Genomic DNA, 25,891 nt, shown 5'->3' with positions numbered 1-25,891 from the left:
TTGTTATCTGTATATAACCTATACTTATGGGGGATGGCTCTCTGTTCCACTCATCAATGTTGAAGAGTTTGCTGCAGGCTTTGAGCTAACTGTTTTTATCTCGTTGCGATAGAGGCTTGTAATTTTAGATCCAGAGCTCGTGGGTTTGATTCCCATTGATGACAACCACACAGGGGCATCACATTACATGTAGTTCCTAAAAAGTCCTCCATTCACCATCAGAAGCCTGTTTTATTTGCACAATAGAACTGATTTAGACCTTTCCAATAAGGACTTTGCTGATGTGGAGACAAGTACTTGATGGTGTGTGTTGACTTGTCCTTCCTAGTCTGTAGACTCCTACATTCAGTTGCTGTTATATTTAATTTTGATTGATTATGAAGAATACTTTATGGAGAAAATATTAAGTAACTGAAGGTTACTTTCCAGAGAACTATTAATTCTAGTCACGATAAGGATGATGCAAAGACACATTTTTACAGACTAATATTTGCTTAAACCAAGTTTTTGTGACATATTTTTGAGCACAAAATGTAAAGTTCACATACAGGTACAGCATTATGCTAATTGTTTAATCCCTTACTTTCTTGTTAAAATGTACCAGAAGGTTGCCTTGAATCCTGATTGTCAAATATATGTAACAGGAACCCATTTAATGGACATAGCACTTGTTTTTCACTTCTGGTATCCAGATGAGGGTTAGTTCCGGTATACTTGAAATGAAGAAGCCTTAAAATGCCTCAAAGGATGAATTTACACTAATGAATGGTGAACCTTAAAGGTCTTGTAAAAATGATTTAGTTTGATACTATTGTGTTGAGTGCAATAGAAATATTTATAAATCAATGCCAGGAAACTGAATTGCTACAGTAAAAGATAAGTTTTGATAAGCATTCAACATTTTAGAGATATTTATTCAAAACGTATGTGTACCATTTTGAGCTGGAAAGCTGAATTAAAATCACCTTGTGATTTTGAAGCAGGGTTATTTTTTTTTCTTTTGAAGAGGGAGGAACAGTGTCTTTGAATAAGTAAACTAGCATGAAATTCCAGTAACTTAGCCATGACAAAGCACTGGAAAATGTGAAGTAGGGGACAATACTACATTGATAGGGAGATGTCTAACAGCCTGACAGAACTTTTTCATCTCTACTACAGTCTGTGATTTTTTTCCTTCACATGCTTTCTCTCTGTCATTTCCACACTTTTTCAGATATGAGGCTAAAAATTAGACACACTTGGAAATATAGAAATGGCAACAGCTTTACAATTATATTTTCCCTCTTACATTCAAAAACAATGTATATCTTTAACTGGACTCTGGATTCTTTTCTTTTTTTCGTGTCTAGTCATATTTTTGCTTGTGATTAATATAGATGATGGTTAGCAGGCAACATACATTCTCTTGGTTTATATTTTGATACTAACATTTCCTCCCTCTGTCTCGTGCAGAGTGCTGCTCACCTCCCAGTTGCTTTGGTACACCTTTCCTTTTGGATTTTAGGGTATGATATGCTACTGTTTCAGAACAATACATAGAGCCAAATCAGAGTGTCTGTGTCAAAACTTGATAAATACAACTGCTATCCAGTGTCCAATAAGGGGTGAATGAGGGCCTGAGGCTGTGAGCCAAATTCTCTGTGAAGTCAATGGAGCTGTGACAGTTTACACGAGCAGACTGGCCTCACATCTTGAACTGAAGTTTAAACATCATCCCAGCTATTTAGCTATAGTTCTTTGGTGTGTATCTTGAAGATTCCTGAAGATTTCATCTAGAGACAATTGAATGAGCCCTTAGAGACAGTTTGAGATTAACATGGCCATGCTCTGAGTTATATCTCTGGTGAGAGATGAAGAGCTTCACTCAGTTGAAGGAATCTCTGCAGGAGCAGATACCATTAGAAGGGAATCCAAACCAGTAATTGGCATATTATATTTCCATATTTAGTGAAATAATATTGGCCTGATTGTCACTAGAGAACCACTTTTATACTTAAAATATGCCCTCCATATTATCATATAGTATCAGGCATTGACCAACATTGAAGATGGACTGAAAATTTTTATGTAGGGGACTGGGACCCTATTACTTAAAAACCATTCATAGATTCATAGATTCATAGATTCATAGATATTTAGGTCAGAAGGGACCATTATGATCATCTAGTCTGACCTCCTGCACAATGCAGGCCACAGAATTTCACCCACCACTCCTAAAAAAGACCTCACACCTATATCTGTGCTATTGAAGTCCTCAAATTGTAGTTTGAAGACCTCAAGGAGCAGAGAATCCTCCAGCAAGTGACCCGTGCCCCATGCTACAGAGGAAGGCGAAAAACCTCCAGGGCCTTCCAATCTGCCCTGGAGGAAAATTCCTTCCCGACCCCAAATATGGCGATCAGCTAAACCCTGAGCATATGGGCAAGATTCATCAGCCAGATACTACAGAAAATTCTTTCCCGGGTAACTTGGATCTTACCCCATCTAAAAACCCATCACAGGCCATTGGGCCTATTTACCATGAATATTTAATTACCAAAACCATGTTATCCCATCATACCATCTCCTCCATAAACTTATCGAGTTTAATCTTAAAGCAAGATAGATCTTTTGCCCCCACTACTTCCCTCGGAAGGCTATTCCAAAACTTCACTCCTCTGATGGTTAGAAACCTTCGTCTAATTTCTAATCTAAATTTCCTAGTGGCCAGTTTATATCCATTTGTTCTTGTGTCCACATTGGTATTGAGTTTAAATAATTCCTCTCCCTCTCTGGTATTTATCCCTCTGATATATTTATAGAGAGCAATCATATCTCCCCTCAACCTTCTTTTAGTTAGGCTAAACAAGCCAAGCTCCCTGAGTCTCCTTTCATAAGACAAGTTTTCCATTCCTCGGATCATCCTAGTAGCCCTTCTCTGTACCTGTTCCAGTTTGAATTCATCCTTCTTAAACATGGGAGACCAGAACTGCACACAGTATTCCAGGTGAGGTCTCACCAGTGCCTTATATAACGGTACTAAAACCTCCTTATCCCTACTGGAAATACCTCTCCTGATGCATCCCAAGACGACATTAGCTTTTTTCACAGCCATATCACATTGGCAGCTCATAGTCAGCCTATGATCAACCAATACTCCAAGGTCCTTTTCCTCCTCCGTTACTTCTAGTTGATGCGTCCCTAGCTTATAACTAAAATTCTTGTTATTAATCCCTAAATGCATGACCTTACACTTCTCACTATTAAATTTCATCCTATTCCTATTACTCCAGTTTACAAGGTCATCCAGATCCTCTTGTAGGGTATCCCTGTCCTTCTCTAAATTAGCAATACCTCCCAGCTTTGTATCATCTGCAAACTTTATTAGCACACTCCCACTTTTTGTGCCCAGGTCAGTAATAAAAAGATTAAATAAGATTGGTCCCAAAACTGATCCTTGAGGAACTCCACTGGTAACCTCCCTCCAACTTGACAGTTCACCTTTCAGTAGGACCCGTTGTAGTCTCCCCTTTAACCAATTCCCTATCCACCTTTCAATTTTCCTATTGATGCCCATCTTATCCAATTTAACTAATAATTCCCCATGTGGCACAGTATCAAACGCCTTACTAAAATCTAAATAAATTAGATCCACTGCGTTTCCTTTATCTAAAAAATCTGTTACTCTCTCAAAGAAGGAAATCAGGTTGGTTTGGCACGATCTACCTTTTGTAAAACCATGTTGTATTTTGTCCCATTTACCATTGACTTCAATGTCCTTAACTACATTCAATGATAGAAAAGATTTATTAGATCAACTAGTTCATTTTTCTTTTCTCTGCTAGTGTAGGATAATACTCACAATATATTTTCTAGTGCTCTTCCATGCTGAAACAACAGGCTAAGTGTAAAGTATACATAAAGTTTGTTATGGTTAGAGCGACTAGGTTTTTGTGACCCTTAGTTACTGTTGTCCCAGTCATACTGCAGGAGGCTTTGGCAACTAGGAAAGGTCACTTCTCATGTAAATGCACTCTCTGTTGCTATTCCCTCTGGCCTTCCAGCACCGTCTGCAAATTCTTCCTGAACCCAACCAGACTGAAACTCTGGGAGAGCTTTTCAAAGATAATTCCAATGGAATGTAAGTGCCTAATCTACTAAGGTGAAAATCCCAGTAGGTGCCTTTCTGCTTTTTTAAGGCACCTGAATATCTTTGAAAATCTGGCCCTCTGAGTTTAGTTAGGCCAGGATCTAGTACATGACCTCTCAGTCTTTGAAATGAATAGTTTAAGTGCTAGTGTGATGGAACCTGGCTGTTTCAGAATATTAACCAGATTCTCACAACCTGGAGCATGCTGTAATGTGGAAATCTGCAGACTTCATGGCATGTACACGGTTCAGGAAGAAAAACCAGAGGTTGATGCAGTGGGCCCAGCACAGAGCATCTGTTAATTGAAAGTAAACAGTGGGCGGGTACTTTATTGGGCATAAATTACTGCGTGACTCTGACAACAATTTGGTGCTTGTTTGAGCTGAGAGGAGTCCAGTGACCTCAGGAGCATGGATTATTTTTCACGAGTACTGTGGAGCAATAGAATTCATGATACCAGATTCTTAGGGTTCCCTGTTTAGCCCACAAGATGTTTGATGTTCTGAGGCAAAGATCACAGAAGGCAGCTCGTTTTCATCTTGAATATAATTTCTTATACTTCATTTATATCTATAGCAGGAAGACATAACTGAGTCCCAAATTCCATCCTCGGGTAAAGGCACAGCACAGGTTGCCACGTCAGATATTATATGGCTACTCTTCTTGTAGTGTTTCCTCCTTTTGGAAATTTGATGCAGCCTGCAGTTATAATACATGGGGAGACCTCCACACAGTAGGAGCTGCAAAGTTAGCTGTGAGCAGCTGTGGGCAGGCTGCTAAATCTATTCATAGGTTGATGGGGTTCTTTTCAGTATGGTATGTATTTACCCTATACCTTCCATTAAAGTTAATGGAAGAGTCACAAAGCTAAATTTTTGCACATGGTGCTAAACATTCACCCTATAGTCCTCCACTGACCTGAAAGTGTCATAACGTTGGGCCTGTACCTGCAGAGCACATTTAACCTCTTAGCTGTATATGTGCCAAAACACTAATAGTTAAGACTGTAGGACTTTAAACTGAAGGGACCCTTGTTATTCATAAGAAACATTAACAAAATGAATACAGACTACCACTGATTCTTTTTAATCCCCACTTTAATCATCTCTGAAATTGATTGCAGCTGCCAGTATAGTTTCCAAGTGAGCCCCTTAGTAATGACCCAGAATATAAGGTTCAGATAACTTTCAAGAAAAACAGTGTGTATCTCATATGCACACACTGTTAGCATAGCTGCAACATTTCCTAAGCAACTGAGCGACAGATGCCCCATAGGTAGCAGCTTCCCTATCTTCTGGCAATTATAGTTTATTGTGAAGCATAGGTGTTTCCTTCATTTCAATGTGCAAAATCAAACCATTTATTTTTTTGTTTTTGTAAATTTCCTGTACAGAAGTTTAAAAGGACATTTGTGAGGCATTTGCCAGAGCTTTTTAAATCATTTCTTTTCTCATAGTTAATTATAGAGCCCAATTTTCAAACTTTAGTATATATTAGGAGCTGATTTATCATCATAGTCCATATAATGGTGTCAGGGTTCCTTCCCCACTCTGAACTCTGGGGTACCGATGTGGGGACCCACATGAAAGACCCCCTAATTTCTACCAGCTTAGGTTAAAACTTCCCCAAGACACAAAATTCCTCGTATCTGGGATTCAGTATGCTGCGACCACCAAGCCATTTAACAAAGAATCAGGGAAGAGACCACTTGGAGATGTCTTCCCCCAAAATATCCCCCCAAGCCTTACACCCCCTTTCCTGGGGAGGCTTGAGAATAAACAAGATGAGCACAGACCAGCCTTGGGTTTTTAGGACCCTAAAAGCCCCATCAGATTCTTAAAAAACAGAACGTTATTAAAAGAGCAAAAGAAGATAACAGAAACACTCTGTAAGATTAGAATGGAAGATAATCTCACAGGCAGTCAGATTCAAAACATAGAGATCCCTCTAGGCAAAACCTTAAGTTACAAAAAGACACACAAAAAGAGGGATATACATTCTCTCCAGCACAGCGAATTTCACAAGCCAAAAACAAAAGAAAATCTAACGCATTTTCTAGCTAGATTACTTTTACTAACTCTATAGGAGTTGGATTGCTTGCTTTCTTGATCTGTCCCTGGCAGAGGCATCACACAGACAGACAGACAAAACCTTCCCCCAACCCCAGATTTGAAAGTATCTTGTCCCCTTATTGGTCATTTTGGTCAGGTGCCAGCCAGGTTACTTGAGTTTCTTAACCCTTTACAGGTAAGAAGATTTTATAGTACTGTATCAGAGCTTCTTAACCCCTTCCCTTTATATTTATGACAAATGGCATCTAAATTGGCACTTAGTTGCCTAAAATGGCTATATGGAAGTTTAAATCCGTATTTAAGATCCTAACTTTAGGCACCCAAATATGAAAATTGGGCTCTATAAATAATGATCTCTTGGAAAGGAATCTGAAAAGTGTTTCCTTAATATTTTTCCTCTTCAACTTGTGAGGTTATTGGTGAATGAGTGTAGAGTTGTTCTTTAGTTGAGTTATTTGGGAATAATTGGTGAGGCTGGTTATTGTAGAATTTGAACTTTTTAAATTCCCTTTGGGTATAGCTGAGCCAGTGGAGTATCCCCCAGAGTATTTGTAACCAGTGATCTGCTGTTAATGAAGTTCTAGTAGATATCCCTCAAGTTCCCAGGGGCCACTGGTGCTGCCTACAGTCTCAGTAAACTTTCTCTGCACAAGGTTTTTTAACCAAGTGCCCTTCAAAGGGCCAACTTGTCATAGTTGGAATAGATATTTGGGGTGAAATCCTGATCTTCTTTAAATCAATGGGAAAACTCTCATTGACTTCAGTGAAACCAGAATTTCACCCTAGAAATGTAAAACCAGTTAAATTTTCTAGTCTCTCTTCCTGCCAATGTAAGATTGTTTCTTAAAGCACAGTAGGTGATTGTGTTTACAGCTCTACTATAGAGTTTGCAAGTAACTTTCTTCCTTCTCCTCAGAAAAACTCCTTTCCACCTGATATTTCTGAAGCTTAGTCTCCTGCCAAGAGATAAATACTTCTCTGAAACATTGAAGTTAATCAGAGATGGGTTTTTGGAGATCCAAGAGTTTGAAATGAATCCTTTTCTCATTTGAAAAAGGTCTATAAGAGGTTTTATTTATCTATCACATCATATGTCTTAAAAACTCCATATGTGTCTAATGTGTGTCATGCAGTTGCAGTTATTTTGGGGAGGTTAGGTGCTTAATATTAGAGTTATAGGCTACAATTTTTAAGCCTTTGAAAGTTCCCTCCCCAAAGGTCTTATAATTTCTGCTTCCTTATGGCTGTGTCATATATATTTCCATCAACAGAACTACTGCCATTATAGATTGTCAAAATGGCTTATGTTCAAGGAGGTTACAAACTCTGTCAGTATAGCCTTTGTTAGTGGCTGGATTGCATCCCTGCAGTGGGGTTTAAGGAGCTTCGAAGGAAGTTCTACTACCCAGTCATCTAAAGGCCCAAAATTTAGCTATATCCCTTGATCTCAGTAGGTAAATGGATTCCTTTCAAACATGGATACAGCACATTGTGGTGTTTAGATGTTGCTTGTAATTATTAGAATTGGGAGCACTGGTTGTTGGAATTCTGAAAGGACAGGAAACAGGAAGGGGGAAGAGTTGAGAGGCTGGGAGAGAGCTACAGAGGGTGCAGCAGCAGCTTGGTAAAGAGGTTCATACTTTGAAAATATAGTCCTGTTGAAGCTTGTTAGTACCTTGCCTGGTTGATACAACCTTTTGGCGACGAGGATGGATCTTCTGCCTCTGAACCCACCTGCACCCTTTCTGCAAAACCCAGTGAGCCTCCAATTGCTTTTACAACTTGGATCTATATGTTTGAGACTTATCTGCTTGCAATCAGTGCTACAGAGATTTCTGAAGTAAGAAAGCATACTCTGCTAATCCACTGCCTTGGAGCAGAACGGCAGCGTATATTTTGCACTTTTCCCCTTCCAGATGATAAATATGAGACTGCACTCACTGCGTTAAAAAAATTTTTTGTGTCAAAAGTGAATGTAGTAGCTAATCGCTACAGATTTCGCCAGCGTGAGCAGAAACCAGGGGAAACTATAATGCAGTATATTGCTTCCCTGAGGAGTCTGATTGTAATTTGTGACTTTGGGAATATGGCAGATGAGATGATTAGAGAAGAGCTCCATTGAGAAAACAACCATGCTTCATGTAAGAGAACGCTTACTTCTAGAACCACAACTTACACCTATCGACTTTCTAATGGGCGGGTATGGAATGCTTCTTACCTTGCACCTGCCTATGCACCAAGGGGAGATTATGCCAACACCCAGTCTGCATTGGATGACTTCACCGTAGTACCAACACAACGAGACATTGCACTGGAACTGGGGCTTGAGAGACGGCCTGTCAGACCCAGACGACCACCTGTCTGGACCAGAGACTGTTATGTAGTATCTACAGTATTTTCAGTGTAATATTTCTGCCAACAGTATAGTGTCTTGTTTCATATTTGTTTCTGTGGTTAGAACAATAATGTTTGTTTAATTGGGAGAGTTTCTTAAGAGAGGCGGGAATGTGGTGTTTAGATGTTGCTTGTAATTATTAGAATTGGGGCACTGGCTGTTGGGAGTCTGAAAGGACAGGAAACAGGAAGGAGGGGGGAGGAGTTGAGAGGCTGGGAGAGAGCTTCAGAGGGTGCAGCAGCAGCTTGGTAAAGAGGTTTACACTTTGAAAATAAAGTCCTGTTGAAGCTTGTTAGTATCTTGCCTGGTTGATACAACACACATGAGATAGCACACCCAGAGACTTTAAATCCCAAAAGTCTGCAGACACTTATATTGCTTAGATTGTCACAACTAGCACAAGAAACAATCTGATGATGAAATCAACATCAGGAGTCCAAAGGGAAAGAAATCGTCTTGAATGCGTGGCATAGCTGAGGAGGACATCCTTGGGCCTCCTCCACCACACAAATACCTACATTCATATCAAGGTACATGTTTCATGAATGCTTAACCAATATTCCTTTCAAAGCTTTGTTTATAACAACCCCTTTCTCTGCAGTTCAGCATTAACCTGTCAGTAAGTGTGTTGTAAGTGGTTATTGCAGGTGTTAGGATACATTGTTAATCTGCTTTGTTGAGACTATATTGGTGGAGAAGGAATGTAGGAAAATGAGGGGTGAGTGCAGGGAACTGGGGTTTGGAAAGGGCTAAATCCTCTCTTACTCGCACACTCATCCCTCTTCTTATGTAAAATAATTTAACTAAGCTTGACATATACCCTCAAAAGATCAGCTCTCTAACCCTCCTCAAAAACTTTGTGCTGGCCCTGATATAGTGGTGAGTCCATAGTGAACAAGAGTTAGTTAATTTAGAGAAGGGGTGGCAAAAAATTGTTTCCCAAAAAACTGCTAATACCAACTCTGTCGCCAACACTACAGTTGGCCGTGGAGATCTGCAAGGAGATAAATGCTCCTCTCACCCATATAGTACCTCCCCTGTGGTGGGGCCGCATTAAGGGGGAGCCAGGTTACAGCTCCTCCTCCTCAGCGATCTGAAGAGACAGGGATCCCCGTCCTCCTTGGCTGGTGTGGGAAGAGTTCCCTTCTATCTCAATCTACTTTATACTACTGCTCCTTCCTGACTTCCTCTGACCCATACAGCACTGAGTCCAAATAATGATTTGTATAATAAGCCATCGTTTCAAAGCCTTTTGGTAATAGTGGAGGACAAGGCATTAAACAGGCCAATGCACAATATATTTCACACTCTGTGCACCATGGATATTACATTTTTCATACTAGTATGCAAGACTTAATCAAAGCCAAGACATTTTCCCCCTAAATCAACATCTAAAGCTGTAATCTTATTTTGACCTTTCAGCCAGGGACACAAGAATTTTTAATTCAAACTCTAATTATTTTCTGTCTCTTGCTATTTCGCTCATATTGAATCTGGTCCTGGAGCCCCCTGGCAAAATCTTCATTGAGTCCCTGCAAAAATGGCTGCACTGCAGGATCTAGGAGCATGATGCAGTCATGCTAAATTGGCAAAAATGGATAAAGATGCAGAAAATAGTTTCTTTTCAAAGTCAAGATAAGCTGCTCTGAATAATCCAAACTGAGTGTAAAGCACAAATTGTACTAAAACAGCCTCAAGGTTAGTTTTATCATACAGAAAACAGTGATTGTTCATAGTAAGAGAGTAGGTTATTCAAGTGAATCCGAATATAATGTGTTCTATCTGTCTGCCTCTACACACGTGCACATGGTGCTGAGTAGGCCTCCATTTACATGCAACTGACTCATTGACGATGTAGAATAGGAGCTTACAGTTGATAGTGCTTGTCCTTTAATACACTGCATTTCTATTTACTTTGGAAAGTAAGCAACTGTGCGTGTGTATGATAGTGCTTTAGCTGATTTTCCAAGATATGCAGCTATGCATGCTGTGTTATCATAGGGCAAAATTAAGGGGTTAGAATCGGATATATAGCCTTTCATATCCAGGGTAATAGTTTGAATTAGTTTTGTCAGTAGTAGCTGAAAGTTGTTATTATATGATGGCTGTTCTATATGAAATTAGGAAATAGACTGAGACTACTTCCTAGAGGACAAGTGACCATAACATGAAAATCATAAAAGGGATCTTTTATTGACAGAGTCAGCAGAGAGGACTATGACTGAACTATACTCTGAACCCTAGAATGCTGGGGTGTATTGATGGGATAGTGTGGCATAAACTTGCACTGCCCATTACATGAGTGTCTGTGTGTTTGTGTGAGTGCCTGTGTCTGTGTGTGTCTCTGTGTGTGTGTGTGTGTAAATCTGGCACCTTTCATTGCCAGTTTAAAAAAAAAAGTTAGTGACTTTAATTAATCATGCACAAAAGAGTTTCAATTCGTAAGCATATAACTACTTCTTCACCAATTGGTATGCAGGCCTGTAGAGCACTGTGCATACATCCTTAATAAGCCTCCCACAGACAGAAAATTAGAAAACACCTAACTTGCATCCTACACAGCCAGCAGGAGAAAAATGATAGATGAATCATGCTAATCCTGTGACTAAGAAGAAATCATCCCAGGCCTCAAACAGCCTCTGTGGCATCCAAAGCACCCCTAGTCTACTACATTCTAACCCTCTAATATCTTATCTGACACAGTTTATTTACCATTTTTCTTTCTCACTCTGAATGCTATTTTGATCCATTATATGTAGCATCTTGCTTCAAAGCAGCCTTTGCCAGCACAAAAATGTCCTTTGAAATCCCAATTTAAGGTATTTTTAATGTAATTGTACTATCCCAGTTAACAGCCAGTCTTGACAAATGGATTAAATTTTGTGCTGCGCAAGACCAATTGTGCTACATGAGCCTGAAAACTCTTTTTATGCCAACTGATTTCTATAATATTGCATTGTGCCGTTGTAAACCTGCTATGACCCTTGAAGAGGCATTGAGCTGCATTCAGAAATACCCCTCTTTGCATTTAATTTCAGTGATCAGGAGATATTTCTATGGATGTTTGTGTGCTGCCTTTTGAGACTGACCCCCGCCCCCCGCTTTTTTTTTCAGGGATATAAATATTCGTGTAATTTTATTACAGGGCAGGATTTTCAAAAGCAACCAGTGTTGGTTTAACTTTGGTCCCATTGAAGTCAGAGGTAAAACTCCCATGGAAATTAAATGGGAAACAATGGAGGAAAAACACAGTATGGATCAGCTCCTGCAAACTCTCCAAATAGCTCTATGGAAGTCAATGGGTGTTCCATACATGGAGAATTGTGCACAAGCAGACCCTATATGTTGGGACCTGTATATGCTGCAGCAAGCTGGACCTACCACATCAAGTTGCCTTGTTTTTTTCTGAAGTATTCATGTAGAAATTCTCCTGGAGCTTCAGAAATTGTTTTTTAAAGATTTTTGTTTGTTTAAATATGAATGTGAAAAATAGACTCAGTCCATTTTTCTTATTTGCATTTATTTTGTGCTGTCCCTTGATTTCCAGTTATGCCACTGAAGTTTTTATAGAATGTGCATGACTATATTGCGGAAGTTATCGGGCAAAGTTGGAGAGCTGGGCAGCTGGGTAGGGAACATCTGTGACTTTTGGCTCACAGAAAGTCAGTTTAGCTTTTGGAGATTCAAGAGGCATTTTTATTTATTTTATTTATTTATTTATTTTGCAAGGGGGAAATGATAGATTTTTTTCCCCCTCCCATTTGTGATTAATAACAGAAGTGATGTTAAATTCTAGTTTGGGCATAAGGTTTGAAAATGTGTATTTTTCTTTAAAACTCTGGCAGGATATTAGAAAGGAACAGAATGGGGAAAGTTTTAGGTAGAAAATCTACCATGAATCAGATACAAAGAAGTTTCAGGAAGAATACTGACAGTTTCAGAGTAGCAGCCATGTTAGTCTGTATTCGCAAAAAGAAAAGGAGTACTTGTGGCACCTTAGAGACTAACAAATTTATTTGAGCATAAGCTTTCATGAGCTACATCCAATGAAGTGAGCTGTAGCTCACGAAAGCTTATGCTCAAATAAATTTGTTAGTCTCTAAGGTGCCACAAGTACTCCTTTTCTTTTTAGGAAGAATTCTGTTATCCAAATTCTACTAAATAAAGTTCCTTTGTTCAATGTTAGATGAAAGCAATTGTGTGGTTCTTTACCATAGTCACTAATCAGACAACTATCTGCTATTTTCTATAGATATAATGGTTAGATATCTTACTGGAGCTGGATTTTTTTGTAACGTTGAAACAACGAACAATGTTGGTATTTAAACTGTAATCAATAAGTCTGTGTTAATCCATTTACATGATAACCTAAGAACGGCCATACTGGGTTAGACCAGTGGTCCATCCAGCCCAGTATCCTGTCCTCTGACAGTGGCCAGTGCCACGTGATCCAGAAGGAAGGAACAGAACAGGTAATCATAAAGTGATCCATCCTCCGTCACCTATTCCCAACTTCTGGTAAACAGAGACTGGGGACACTTCAGAGTATGGTTTTGCATTTAGATGAAGGGGAGCAGTTTACACCTGTCTTAGAGCTATTGTTTTTTAATGTCTCCAGGCTCAGAAAGAAAATTCTATATCGGTTTTCCACTTATTCCATGTCTGGAAGATTTTCTTGGCAACAATAAGGCCTAGCAATGTAAATTTGTAGCTCCTCGTACAAATTCTGTGTCAAGGGTGTATTTCTTGGTTATCTTTGTAGCTACAGAATTGCAAAATACACAGGGCCCTACCTATATGAATTAATCAAATGTTAATGGCCTTTTTGCAATTTAGTGACAAGAAAAGTGGATTATAACATTATTTCCTCATGTGTGAACTATGGACCTAATTTAGTAGGACATATTGAAGTTCTAGTGTGACAGCATATAGACATGCTGCAGTTATAGTACATAATAATCTGGGCTTTCAGGCGCTTTGACTGTCAATATGATAAAGCAGTTTAATTATTTAAAGTTGTAATTAAACCATCCATATTTTTTGAAAGGGAATGTGAACTTACTGTGCTATCTGCATATTACAATTCTTAAGTCTTACAAAAATGATTCACAATTCACCTGGAAACAAGTTTGCAAACTCTTGTATTTGACAGTTGCACTAACGTATACCAGTGAATATATATATATTATATATATATATATATATATATATAATAAGCTTATAATAACTTATAATTGCTGTGAAGTAGCACTATATATATATGTTATTATAAGCTTTGCATTTATTTGCTTGCCACCGTTGACTCTTTGTCTCATGTCAAGGCTCCCACACTGTGCTGAGGGAGTGCTAGATAAGAGCCATAGCTATGAATATCATGAAGTTTGTCCAATTATTGAAATCCATTCAGCCTCAGGACATGGAAAGTAACATTGTCATGTAGGTGCTTTCATTCAAGAGTGTTTGTATTCCTCTCAGGTTAGTAAAGTCTCAACTCATGGCAGAGAGAGACTGGTGGTCGGTAAGAAGATGATTTATGACCTTGTAGTATAATTCCTGCTCACCAATTTCAAAAGCAGAATTAACGCATCAGAAGGCCACTTTGGGTACAATGTCTATACTGCAGTTAGACACCCCCGGGTGAGACCTGTGCCCACTGACTCGGGCTCGCAGGGCTTGGGCTGTGGGTCTATTTAATTGTGGTGCAGATATTCTGGCTTGGGCTGTACCCTGAGCTTTGGGACCCTCCAACCTCAGTAGGCACTGGCCAGCCACAGGGTTTTCATTGCAGAGGGTAGACATACTTTTTCACAGCAAGAGGACAGGTGTGACAGTGCTGGGTGCTATGAGGGAAGAGAGCATAGTACTAATAATAATGAAATTCTTGTAAATGAAGAGGGAAGTGACAGACCATGTTAAGGGTCTGGTCCAAATTCCAATGAACTCAGTGGAACAGCTCAGTTGGAATGGCTTGTTCAAGGGATATGTAACACAGAAAGCTTACTAGTCTGCTTCGAATTTTCTCTCTGCCACTTAATTATATATGACCACCATCCCCATTTCACAGCTTGAAAAACTGAAGCATAGAGAAGTTAAATGACTTGCCAAAGGTCACCCTGTGCATAAGAGCAGGGTGCAGAACTTGGGTCTTCTAACTCCCCGTTTCTGTGTTCAAACCACTAAAACATGTTGCCTCTGTATACTATATTAATGGATAATATTTTGAAATATGTTATTGTAACTGTTAATGGTTTCATGAAATATAGGTCACTGGTTTTATAATATTATGAAACTGTATGGAGCCCGGGCCTTTGGGGTTTCTGGATCTCTGGCACTCCCTTGTCACCACCAAGGGAGATGGGTGAAGAAGCATCTGACTGTACCTGGAAGGTCAGACACCACAGGCAGTTCTACTGTAGCACTCAAGGCCTGCAACCATGTAATTGGCTCACACTCACTACTTAAGCCAGGAAGTGACCTGTGCCAGCCATTTGAGCAACTGTGCAGACCTCTGCTACTGCCACATTGGACCCTGCACTTGCCCGCCTCCTCCAGTCCTGATCCAGCCCTATTCCTGATTCCTGCTCTGCTCCTGACCTGCTCCTCAGTTATAGCTCCCACCTTGCTCTTGCTCGATGCCTGATCCTTGCCTCTCTCTGGTTCCTGCCCTTTTCCCTTGCTCTGACCATCAGCTCCCAATCCTGGCTCTGACCTCCAGCCCTGACTTTTTACTCTGGCTCAACCCTTTGGTCTTGGCATTAGGTATCTGAGCCAGCTGCAATCCTCAGCTTTGATGGCTAGTCCTGACTTTGGCTCAACCTCCTGGCTCTGATACTTGGCTGTTGACTCCGGCTCTGACCCCTGCTTCTGTTCCCCAGTGTGGATGCCTGCTCTGACCACTAGACCTGTTTCCTGCTCTCACCAGTTGGCCAGACTTCCTACATCCCGGCTGCTAACACATACTAGAGGCATTTGAATTCTAATGAAAACACATGGTTTCCAAGTCACAATGGGCCAATCACAGCCACTTTTTCTTATCAACATTTTGAATGTCTGATCCCTATTGATCCCAATTGATTGAAAAATGTAGTTCTTGACTTTGTACCTTGGTAAATCCTACCTATCAACTTCCAGTGTCAAGGTACATTGGTCAACAGCAAAATTATTTAAATAATTATTGTTTAGGGCATCTTACAAAATTAATTTAAAATGAAATAATAGTCAAATAAATCACGTATATGTATGACCAATGTGGCAATTTACTGCAATATACTTATTGAATTAAATTTAAGTATCTTTGGAGTCCATTGTATTAAAGTTAAAGGTTATGTAGCATTGTGGGCCTGGTTGATCAGAGGACTATATTGAACAATGTGGCAGACAAGAAGCGTCTTTTGGGACAATGCCTATAAAGTGAATTCCTGGGAAATAGCTGGGGAGAGGTGCAAAGCAAATCCCTTCTGCTCCCCCCAGTTTTTCAAAAACTCTACCTTTTGACACCCTGAGAAGAGAACCATTGCCAGCTGATTACTTGTTCCCAAAATTGAGCTATCAAAAGCCTAAGCTGTATAAAGAAACAGTCAGCATGCTTACTCTGAGCTGAGGCTGTTATGAACTTATTACTACAAGAAAACTTTTTGCTGGGGTTTGAAGGACTGACTCCTACCTGAGCCCCTGCTGGAGTTGGGGATGATCTCTGGCAAGCTTATTAGAATGCGTGTAGGTTCTTTTATTGTTTTTAATATGTTTTCTATGGAGTGCTTTCACCTTAAGAATAAATGTGCTTGCTTAGAAAGAACTGTATGGTAACTTATAACTGCTGACAATTAGGTTGTTCATAGCCTTTGAAGAGTAAGCAAAGTGCAAATGCTGGCCTGTTTAGGTAGTCTAGCTTGCTGGGAATATCACAGTGTAGGCAGGGAACTGTGCAAACTCGAAACTTGGTCAAGAGGGAGAGAGAAACATGTCTTTGCCCAAGAGAGGTGATGGCTAAGGAACCGGAAGCAGTGGGCCCTTGGTGGACCAAGGAGGGGGAATACAAATGCAGTTGCTATGAACTGTGAACATAGGATGTGTAAGGATTAAATTTTGGAACTGTATATGCAGATTGAACCTTGTAAAATATTTTCCACAAGCCTATTTTATATAAAATATAACAGATCAGTTATAGTATGAAGAATTTTTACTTTATTGCCAATCGTTTGCTGTTGTAGTGTATCTGATTATCTTAATTATCAATTTAGAAAACTTAATGTAAGCTTTATCACTGCATTACCCAATGTGTCTTTTAATGTATGAAATGGATTCATACACACTGAAAATGCAGATTATCTTGAGAGTAGCCTAGCATTTCAAATCTTCTCACGTAATAACATATTAGTGCTATCTTAACCCCTAGTCAGTTATTTGAAATTCCTAATTCACTAAAAAATTTCATCAGCAAGATAGCACAAGTGATATTTTTTTAAAATGTTAGGGTGCGCAGTGTAGACTAAATTCAAAATAAATTGTTAATTCACTTTGCCAGTTTTGGCATTCTCTTAATGTAACCTAAATGAAGATGGAAATGTTACATGAAAGTGAACAATTCCTATGTGCTAATGAATGGGTTTATGTCTGCTGTGCACTTGAGGGAATAGAAGAGTCCAACTCTATTTGATGCTGTTGTAGATTCACTTTGATAGTTGTCTGCCCTGGAGAATTGCCTTTTCTCAGATAATAAATTAGCTATGTCCTCAACTGTGATTTTTGTATGAGAGATGTAGCGTAAATGTGATTTCTCACACTTTGTGCATCCTGTCTTCACACCCTACAGACACTTTTAGTCAGCATTGTGAAAAGTGTTTGAGAAAACACTTGATACGCTAACCCATTCAGGGACTTCAGATTTTTTTTTCTATAAACCCAGAATGTATCTGCTTTTTGTAAGGAAAAAAGGAATAAGGAATGAGGAAAAAAGTATAAAATAAAAATATTAATATAATGTCATAGTTCACAATATACCCTGTCATGTTTCAAGAGTAATTACATGGAAAAATAAATATCAATATGAGATCCATAAACCAAAAGCCAGTTATATAATTGTAGTTTGGTGGCAGAAAACTATACAATATGTGTCTCTTTAAAGTACATTATTGTATAGACTCTACCAGTCTAAATATGTACTGGCAGTTTAAATCATTACAGTTTTTACCATGTTTCTTAAATGGCAGGACTATGAAAACTTCAAGAAGAAGAGAGCAAAGTTTTATTTGTCGTTGAGGAAGTTTTGTTTTTTCATCAATATGCATTTATCTGTAATATCTCAGCTACATTTTGTGTGCATGCTGATGTGTGTGCATACACATGAGTGAGTTTGTGTACAGATAGGGAGTATATGTTTTATATATGAAAATAATTTGTGTAATATTTCCAAAATATTTGATAAGCTTAACTTTGTGTAGTTAACGCATTCTATTATTTATTTTTAAAAATCTTTTCTACATCATTATCAAAGACCTCAGCAATATTACATTACTTCTGTTTATAAAATAAAAGCTGAGTAAAGAGCATGAGGCCCTAGCTAGATTTAAGAAATATTTATTTCCTGTGAGATGGTGGAAAGATCTTGAGGCCATTGATCAGAACTACTCCTTGGAATGTTTATCTAAAGCTTGGTTCTTCTGCTGTGGACATTAATAATAAACCTGAAGAGCACTGATAACACTATGACAATTACAGAAGATTCCAAGATGGTTCTTTAAACACAGGTATTTTAAATATACGTCAGTTGTAGCATGTGCTCTACATTTACATAATATTGTAAATACTTAAATCTGATTCTAATCTCAGTTGCATAGAGGAAGAAGGTCATCTAACTAAAAACTTTATCTCATGCACGTGTGGTACCTGATTTTATGAGGTAGGGTATATGGGGTATGCTTGCAAATCCCGTATCTAAGATTAGAATTGGAACCCAAGGGCCCAAAATTATCCTTTGGACTAGTACACATCATGCTTTATGGGATGCCTGTTCTTGATGACTAGGGAAATGCTCAATTGGCATGTAATTTGCCCCCTTTGATATGTAAGATGGGTACATGCTTCATGGTGTGTGGGGAAGTTACCGGTCAGGATTAATTTTGACCTATAAACATATGATCATCATTACTTTTTATTACCTAATGGGATGAATGCTCCGTTGTGTGATACACATGCAGTTTCATAACCTCTTATTCTTCTTATCCCTGTGTGCACTTGATAGGTGTTGATAAATGTATTATCAGGCTCAGCTAGCTGTACACAAAGAATGAGACATTATAGCAAAAACTAAAATATTATCAAAGCTGCTGAACAAGGAGGGTTCTTTCACTAAGATCTCGTCCTTTATGAAAGGAGATGCTGTTGTGTAAGGGATCCTCATCTCTGGTGCTGCCTGAATTCCTATCATAACAAACAGCTCTCTCAAGTGTCTTGACGGAGTGTGTTGAGGGGGTGGGTCTGAGTGGGCGAGAAAGAGGTAGGGAAAGGGGCAGAATATAAAATAGATATGGGGGGCCTTTTATGTTCCTTGTATGTGGCAGCTAGAAAGGGAGAGGAGCTGCTGGAGGTTGAAGGACAGGGCTGAGGGCACAGAAGGAAGAAAGGTGGGGTAGGGCTGAGGACTGCTGGTAGAACAGACTGGAGGGGAGATGCTGACCATCAGAAAGTGGGGATGGTGCCAGTGGACAGAGCTGAAGGCTGCCAATGGCAGATTATCACCTAGAGGTATCAGGGCAGCCCTATTGTAATATGGAGAAAAGCATTGCCCTGAGCTCTTGCAGGGTCAGTTCACTGACTAGGAGGCTGTTGAGGAGCAAGCACCTCCTGCCTCTCTGTAGCAATAGGTTTACTATCAGTGCATACCCTCACAAGGTGAGCAGCTGAAAACTCTGCCATTAGAGATGGGCATCAGCTTCTGATGGGACCCTGTTGAGACAAAGATGTAGATGGGAAGAGGTTAGGAGTGTTTTTTCAGACCAAGGAGCATGTTGCAATTCCAGTGTGCTTTTGATCTGTCAACAGGCAACAAGCAATCAGCCAAAGAAAATTCTTCGTGCATTTGTAGTGTTTCCCTCATTGCACGGACTCATTTCAACCAAGAAAACTACAGCATGCAAATATAACGGTAGGGGTCTGATGATTGATTGATTACCTCTAATGTAACAGCAGCACTGCTCAAGGCTGACCTGATCTGTTGAACTGTCCTTGACTGTGAGCGTAACAATTATAGACAACAACAGTTAATAACATGGTTTAATTACAGTATCTTCAAATGTGTCCATTTCCAGCCTTTTCAATTAGATGTAATTTATTTGGGAAATTTAAAGTGTCATTAATGAGCCCTTTGTTTGTTAGAAGGACTATAAGAATGTGGCACTCAAAGGGATTTCTTAAAGATATCTTAGGGCCAACTTTAACTATTAAACTAAGTAACAGCTGAAAATCCTCCAAAAAGTAAGTTTTTACTCACAAATTTGGCGTTGTAAATTTGGGGACGACACAGTGTATTATTCATACAGAATCAAGTGGTTGAATCACTCAATGGAAAAAAGAGAACCTGACCATAACTAGGCAGTTGTGACCAGGAGCAGCATAATAAATTAAGAAGAAAAAAATGTTTTTGATGTTGGAGAACTCAAGAAAATGTTCTGGAAGGGTAGTTTTAGTGTTTGAACTTCATCTCTGTACTTCTATTGCAAAAAAGATTGCTTTCACACCAATAAAACTTCTGATCAAGCCATAGGTTCTAGAAATTTTGAGAGAATTTTCACTTTGCAAGATTTCCAGACCAAAAAGTTTGAGATACATTTGTATATGCTTTAGTACAGTTGGTTGGGAGATGGTTTTTCATCCATGAAAAATGTGGATGAATGTTTTCTTTCAATCTCATTAAAAATTTTATTTTGATTTTTAAAAAAATTTGTAGTGAAACCCCCCAAACTATTGTTTTGTTGTTGTTTTTTCAGAAGACCCCCCAAGATGTTTGACAAAAATAGAATTTTTTTCATAAAAATGTCTATCTGATTAAAAAAGCCAGTATCTGTTGAATAACATTTCAGTAGCAAAACTTCAGCCAGCTCAACTCTGTGGATAAGCATTAGAACTTTTGGATATTTAACCTAACCAAATCTATTAACCTTCTAAAGTTTGCCTATCCGATGAAGTGAGCTGTAGCACACGAAAGCTTATGCTGTAATAAATTTGTTAGTCTCTAAGGTGCCACAAGTACTCCTTTTCTTTAAACTAATCTAGACACTCGAGATAAATTCTACCTTCAATTACACTGATACAAATCCAGAGTAGCTCTGAGGAGGACAGAATGTGACCCTTACTGCTAACTCAGTTTCTCACAAAAGCAAAGCTATCATGGTTATAGTTAGCACTGAAAGAATGCCATCTGCTGACTAAACAACACTATTCTCTGACTATATCTCAGGCATAACAGGTACTTAATTAACTTGTCTCTGTATGTTACCTAACATATAATCTGTCTCTACATAATGCCAGCTGTGTAATTAAATGGCCAGCAGTTCCCATTTAAGTCGAGAGACAATGCATAATATTTGGGCTGGGTAACTTACACATTTATCTTTTATTATAAACACAGAAGGATGAAAATACGATCATTTTTCAATTTACAGAAACTAAGAAGGTGGCAAAATATGAATCTTTGCCACCTCCCGTCACTAAAGATCAAAGTCTGCTCAAAACAAACTAGCATTCACGGTCTCTTTGCAAATATGGAACTCTAGGGCCCAATCTTCAGAGGAACGTATAACACTAATTTGGGAGGGTAGGTGCACATATCATGTACATGTCTCTCTCTGCATATCTTCATCTCATCTAGACAAAAGTATCATTTAGAATTAGAATAAGGCTTCCCACATGAAGAACTATTCGGTTTCTCAGGGGACTTTCTCTCAATATAACATTAAAGTTTTAAAGGAGCAGGGAAGCCTTTATCACTGATATGCACTTCCTTCAAGTAAATCACCTTCCCAATCATGTGAAAATTGTAAAAGGGCATGTGTTCATTGCCTGTCTGAACTCCACATTCCTTCTGTGAGGTATTCAAAGGAACCCTCTCAGGCAAAGTCAGTGTCACCTTAAGAGATAGCAAGTCTTTGCCGAAGGCCCCGACAAATGATGTAAAGTCATCAAAGAAGCAGCAAATATAATTTACAGTGAGAGAGGTCATCATCCCCACCGGCTATTACTGAAGCTCTTTTTTTCTGTGTACCTGTTACTAAAGTGGGAATCTAAATATTTTCAGATTACCAGGTGAGAACTGAGACATAAAGACTAGATACTTATCAAAGGGATGAAAAGGAGCATGCCGTACTTCCAATAGGGTTTTAACAAATATAAGGCAAGTCTGTGCCCCAGACTGACACAGCTGCACCCTGAAGTGGTGGGGGTGGGAGAGCGCAAAATCTTAAGAGTACTGCACAGTTATGGTAATGCTGCCTGGATCATAGCTCTAGGAGGTGTGGGGAGAGCAGAAGATATATCCCAGGTCTTCCCGCTCATAAAGAAGCCAGGGATTTTCCATCTTTCACCTATGTACGACCATCTGGGGCAGAACAGACTGAACTCTCACTAGGGTTACAGCAACTTACTTCCCTTGTGGTGAAGCTTCCCTTCAGTGGTGCTACTGCTGTGCTCAGGGAGAGAAGCATTTGCTTAAGTGCTTTCAGGATTGGGGCCAGAGTTCTTAGCAATTTAAGGATTAAGCCCTGAGAGCACCGGAGATCAAGGCATTCTGGTTTTAAGCTTAATCCTTTGATATTTGATAGCCAGCACTGAGAGCAGAATTTTTTGGCAGATATCTGCTCCCTCTGCACCAGTTTATGCAAAAGGGGAGCTTATAACCCATAACGTCTGCCTTGCTATATCCAGTCTTTTATTTAAAGATTTTGTTCTCAAAGCCCCTAAATGGGAAGCTGCATGTATATTCTGTTTCAGAAGAGGAGTAGCTAAATCTCAGGACAAAATTCTGATTTTGCTCCCCAGAATATTCTCCAGAAAGTGAGCAAGTAAACACATGCATTAGCCAAGTATCGGAAATGTCTCTGCTAACCCTGCTTGTGTGGATTTGCATAACTAATACCTGAAGAAATAATAGCAAGGTTTCAAATTTATAGCATTATTTCCAAGCACATGTTTCTGGAAATGAAAACATTTAACAAATCCAGTGGAATGAGTTCTATTTTCCAAAGGGGCAGAATTTATTATTTAAATTATTCATGGGAGGCTTATATACAAGTACAAAGATCTGTGATATGCCAACTAATTTATTATTATATTACCCAGAATATATTTAATTGGAATGCTTTGCTTTTGTAACGAAGAGTAAGACAATTCACGTTATATTGTTTCTAAAATTATATTTATGTATAGCTAGGTTCCATAATGTGGGAGGTTAAATAGAAAATTTCCTAGAATACATCTACAAAATATATAATGACAGGTTTCAGAGTAACAGCCGTGTTAGTCTGTATTCGCAAAAAGAAAAGGAGTACTTGTGGCACCTTAGAGACTAACCAATTTATTTGAGCATGAGCTTTCGTGAGCTACAGCTCACTTCATCGGATGCATACCGTGGAAACTGCAGCAGACTTTATATATACACAGAGAATATGAAACAATACCTCCTCCCACCCCACTGTCCTGCTGGTAATAGCTTATCTAAAGTGATCATCAGGTGGGCCATTTCCAGCACAAATCCAGGTATTCTCACCCTCCACCCACCCACACAAATTCACTCTCCTGCTGGTGATAGCCCATCCAAAGTGACAACTCTTTACACAATGTGCATGATAATCAAGTCTGGCTATTTCCTGCACAAATCCAGGTTTTCTCACATCCCCCCCACCCCATACACACACAAACTCACTCTCCTGCTGGTAATAGCTCATCCAAACTGACCACTCTCCAAGTTTAAATCCAAGTTAAACCAGAACATCTGGGAGCGGGGGGGTAGGAAAAAACAAGAGGAAACAGACTACCTTGCATAATGACTTAGCCACTCCCAGTCTCTATTTAAGCCTAAATTAATAGTATCCAATTTGCAAATGAATTCCAATTCAGCAGTTTCTCGCTGGAGTCTGGATTTGAAGTTTTTTTGTTTTAAGATAGTGACCTTCATGTCTGTGATTGCGTGACCAGAGAGATTGAAGTGTTCTCCGACTGGTTTATGAATGTTATAATTCTTGACATCTGATTTGTGTCCATTTATTCTTTTACGTAGAGACTGTCCAGTTTGACCAATGTACATGGCAGAGGGGCATTGCTGGCACATGATGGCATATATCACATTGGTGGATGTGCAGGTGAACGAGCCTCTGATAGTGTGGCTGATGTTATTAGGCCCTGTGATGGTGTCCCCTGAATAGATATGTGGGCACAATTGGCAATGGGATATTCTATCTACCTGACCTGGGATATTCTATCTACTACCCAAGATCCATAAACCTGGAAATCCTGGGCGCCCCATCATCTCAGGCATTGGCATGGGTACCCGCATGGCCCCACAGTATGCCAACATTTTTATGGCTGATTTAGAACAACGCTTCCTCAGTTCTCGTCCCCTAAAGCCCCTACTCTACTTGTGCTATATTGATGACATCTTCATCATCTGGACCCATGGAAAAGAAGCTCTTGAGGAATTCCACCATGATTTCAACAATTTCCATCCCACCACCAACCTCAGCCTGGTCCAGTCCACACAAGAGATCCACTTCCTGGACACTACAGTGCTAATAAACAATGGTCACATAAACACCACCCTATACCGGAAACCTACTGACCGCTATTCCTACCTGCATGCCTCCAGCTTTCACCCTGACCACACCACACGATCCATCTTCTACAGCCAAGCTCTGCGATACAACCGCATTTGCTCCAACCCCTCAGACAGAGACAAACACCTACAAGATCTCTGTCAAGCTTTCTTACAACTACAATACCCACCTGCAGAAGTAAAGAAATAGATTGATAGAGCCAGAAGAGTTCCCAGAAGTTACCTACTACAGGACAGGCCTAAAAAAGAAAATAACAGAACGCCACTAGCCGTCACCTTCAGCCCCCAACTAAAACCCCTCCAACGCATTATTAAGGATCTACAACCTATCCTAAAGGATGACCCAACACTCTCACAAATCTTGGGAGACAGGCCAGTCCTTGCCTACAGACAGCCCCGCAACCTGAAGCAAATACTCACCAACAACCACATACCACACAACAGAACCACTAACCCAGGAACTTATCCTTGCAACAAAGCCCGTTGCCAATTGTGCCCACATATCTATTCAGGGGACACCATCACAGGGCCTAATAACATCAGCCACACGATCAGAGGCTCGTTCACCTGCACATCCACCAATGTGATATATGCCATCATGTGCCAGCAATGCCCCTCTGCCATGTACATTGGTCAAACTGGACAGTCTCTACGTAAAAGAATAAATGGACACAAATCAGATGTCAAGAATTATAACATTCATAAACCAGTCGGAGAACACTTCAATCTCTCTGGTCACGCAATCACAGACATGAAGGTCGCTATCTTAAAACAAAAAGACTTCAAATCCAGACTCCAGCGAGAAACTGCTGAATTGGAATTCATTTGCAAATTGGATACTATTAATTTAGGCTTAAATAGAGACTTGGAGTGGCTAAGTCATTATGCAAGGTAGTCTGTTTCCTCTTGTTTTTTCCTACCCCCCCGCTCCCAGATGTTCTGGTTTAACTTGGATTTAAACTTGGAGAGTGGTCAGTTTGGATGAGCTATTACCAGCAGGAGAGTGAGTTTGTGTGTGTATGGGGGTGGGAGAGATGTGAGAGAACCTGGATTTGTGCAGGAAATAGCCAGACTTGATTATCATGCACATTGTGTAAAGAGTTGTCACTTTGGATGGGCTATCACCAGCAGGAGAGTGAATTTGTGTGGGGGGTGTGGAGGGTGAGAAAACCTGGATTTGTGCTGGAAATGACCCACCTGATGATCACTTTAGATAAGCTATTACCAGCAGGACAGTGGGGTGGGAGGAGGTATTGTTTCATATTCATAGAATCATAGAATCATAGAATATCAGGGTTGGAAGGGACCCCAGAAGGTCATCTAGTCCAACCCCCTGCTCAAAGCAGGACCAATTCCCAGTTAAATCATCCCAGCCAGGGCTTTGTCAAGCCTGACCTTAAAAACTTCTAAGGAAGGAGATTCTACCACCTCCCTAGGTAACGCATTCCAGTGTTTCACCACCCTCTTAGTGAAAA

At 39.7% G+C, this 25,891-nt stretch overlaps 1 protein-coding gene across 5 annotated transcripts in view; it reads left to right on the top strand.

Annotated features, from left to right (window-relative positions):
- Positions 1–25,891, top strand: part of CLSTN2 (calsyntenin 2) — a 741,922-nt gene that overhangs the window by 633,834 nt on the left and 82,197 nt on the right. The window lies entirely within an intron of this gene.

The sequence above is a fragment of the Lepidochelys kempii genome, chromosome 9 (genome assembly GCF_965140265.1).
Source record: "Lepidochelys kempii isolate rLepKem1 chromosome 9, rLepKem1.hap2, whole genome shotgun sequence".
NCBI lineage: Eukaryota > Metazoa > Chordata > Testudines > Cheloniidae > Lepidochelys > Lepidochelys kempii.
This window is presented reverse-complemented; position numbering and strand designations above follow the sequence as displayed.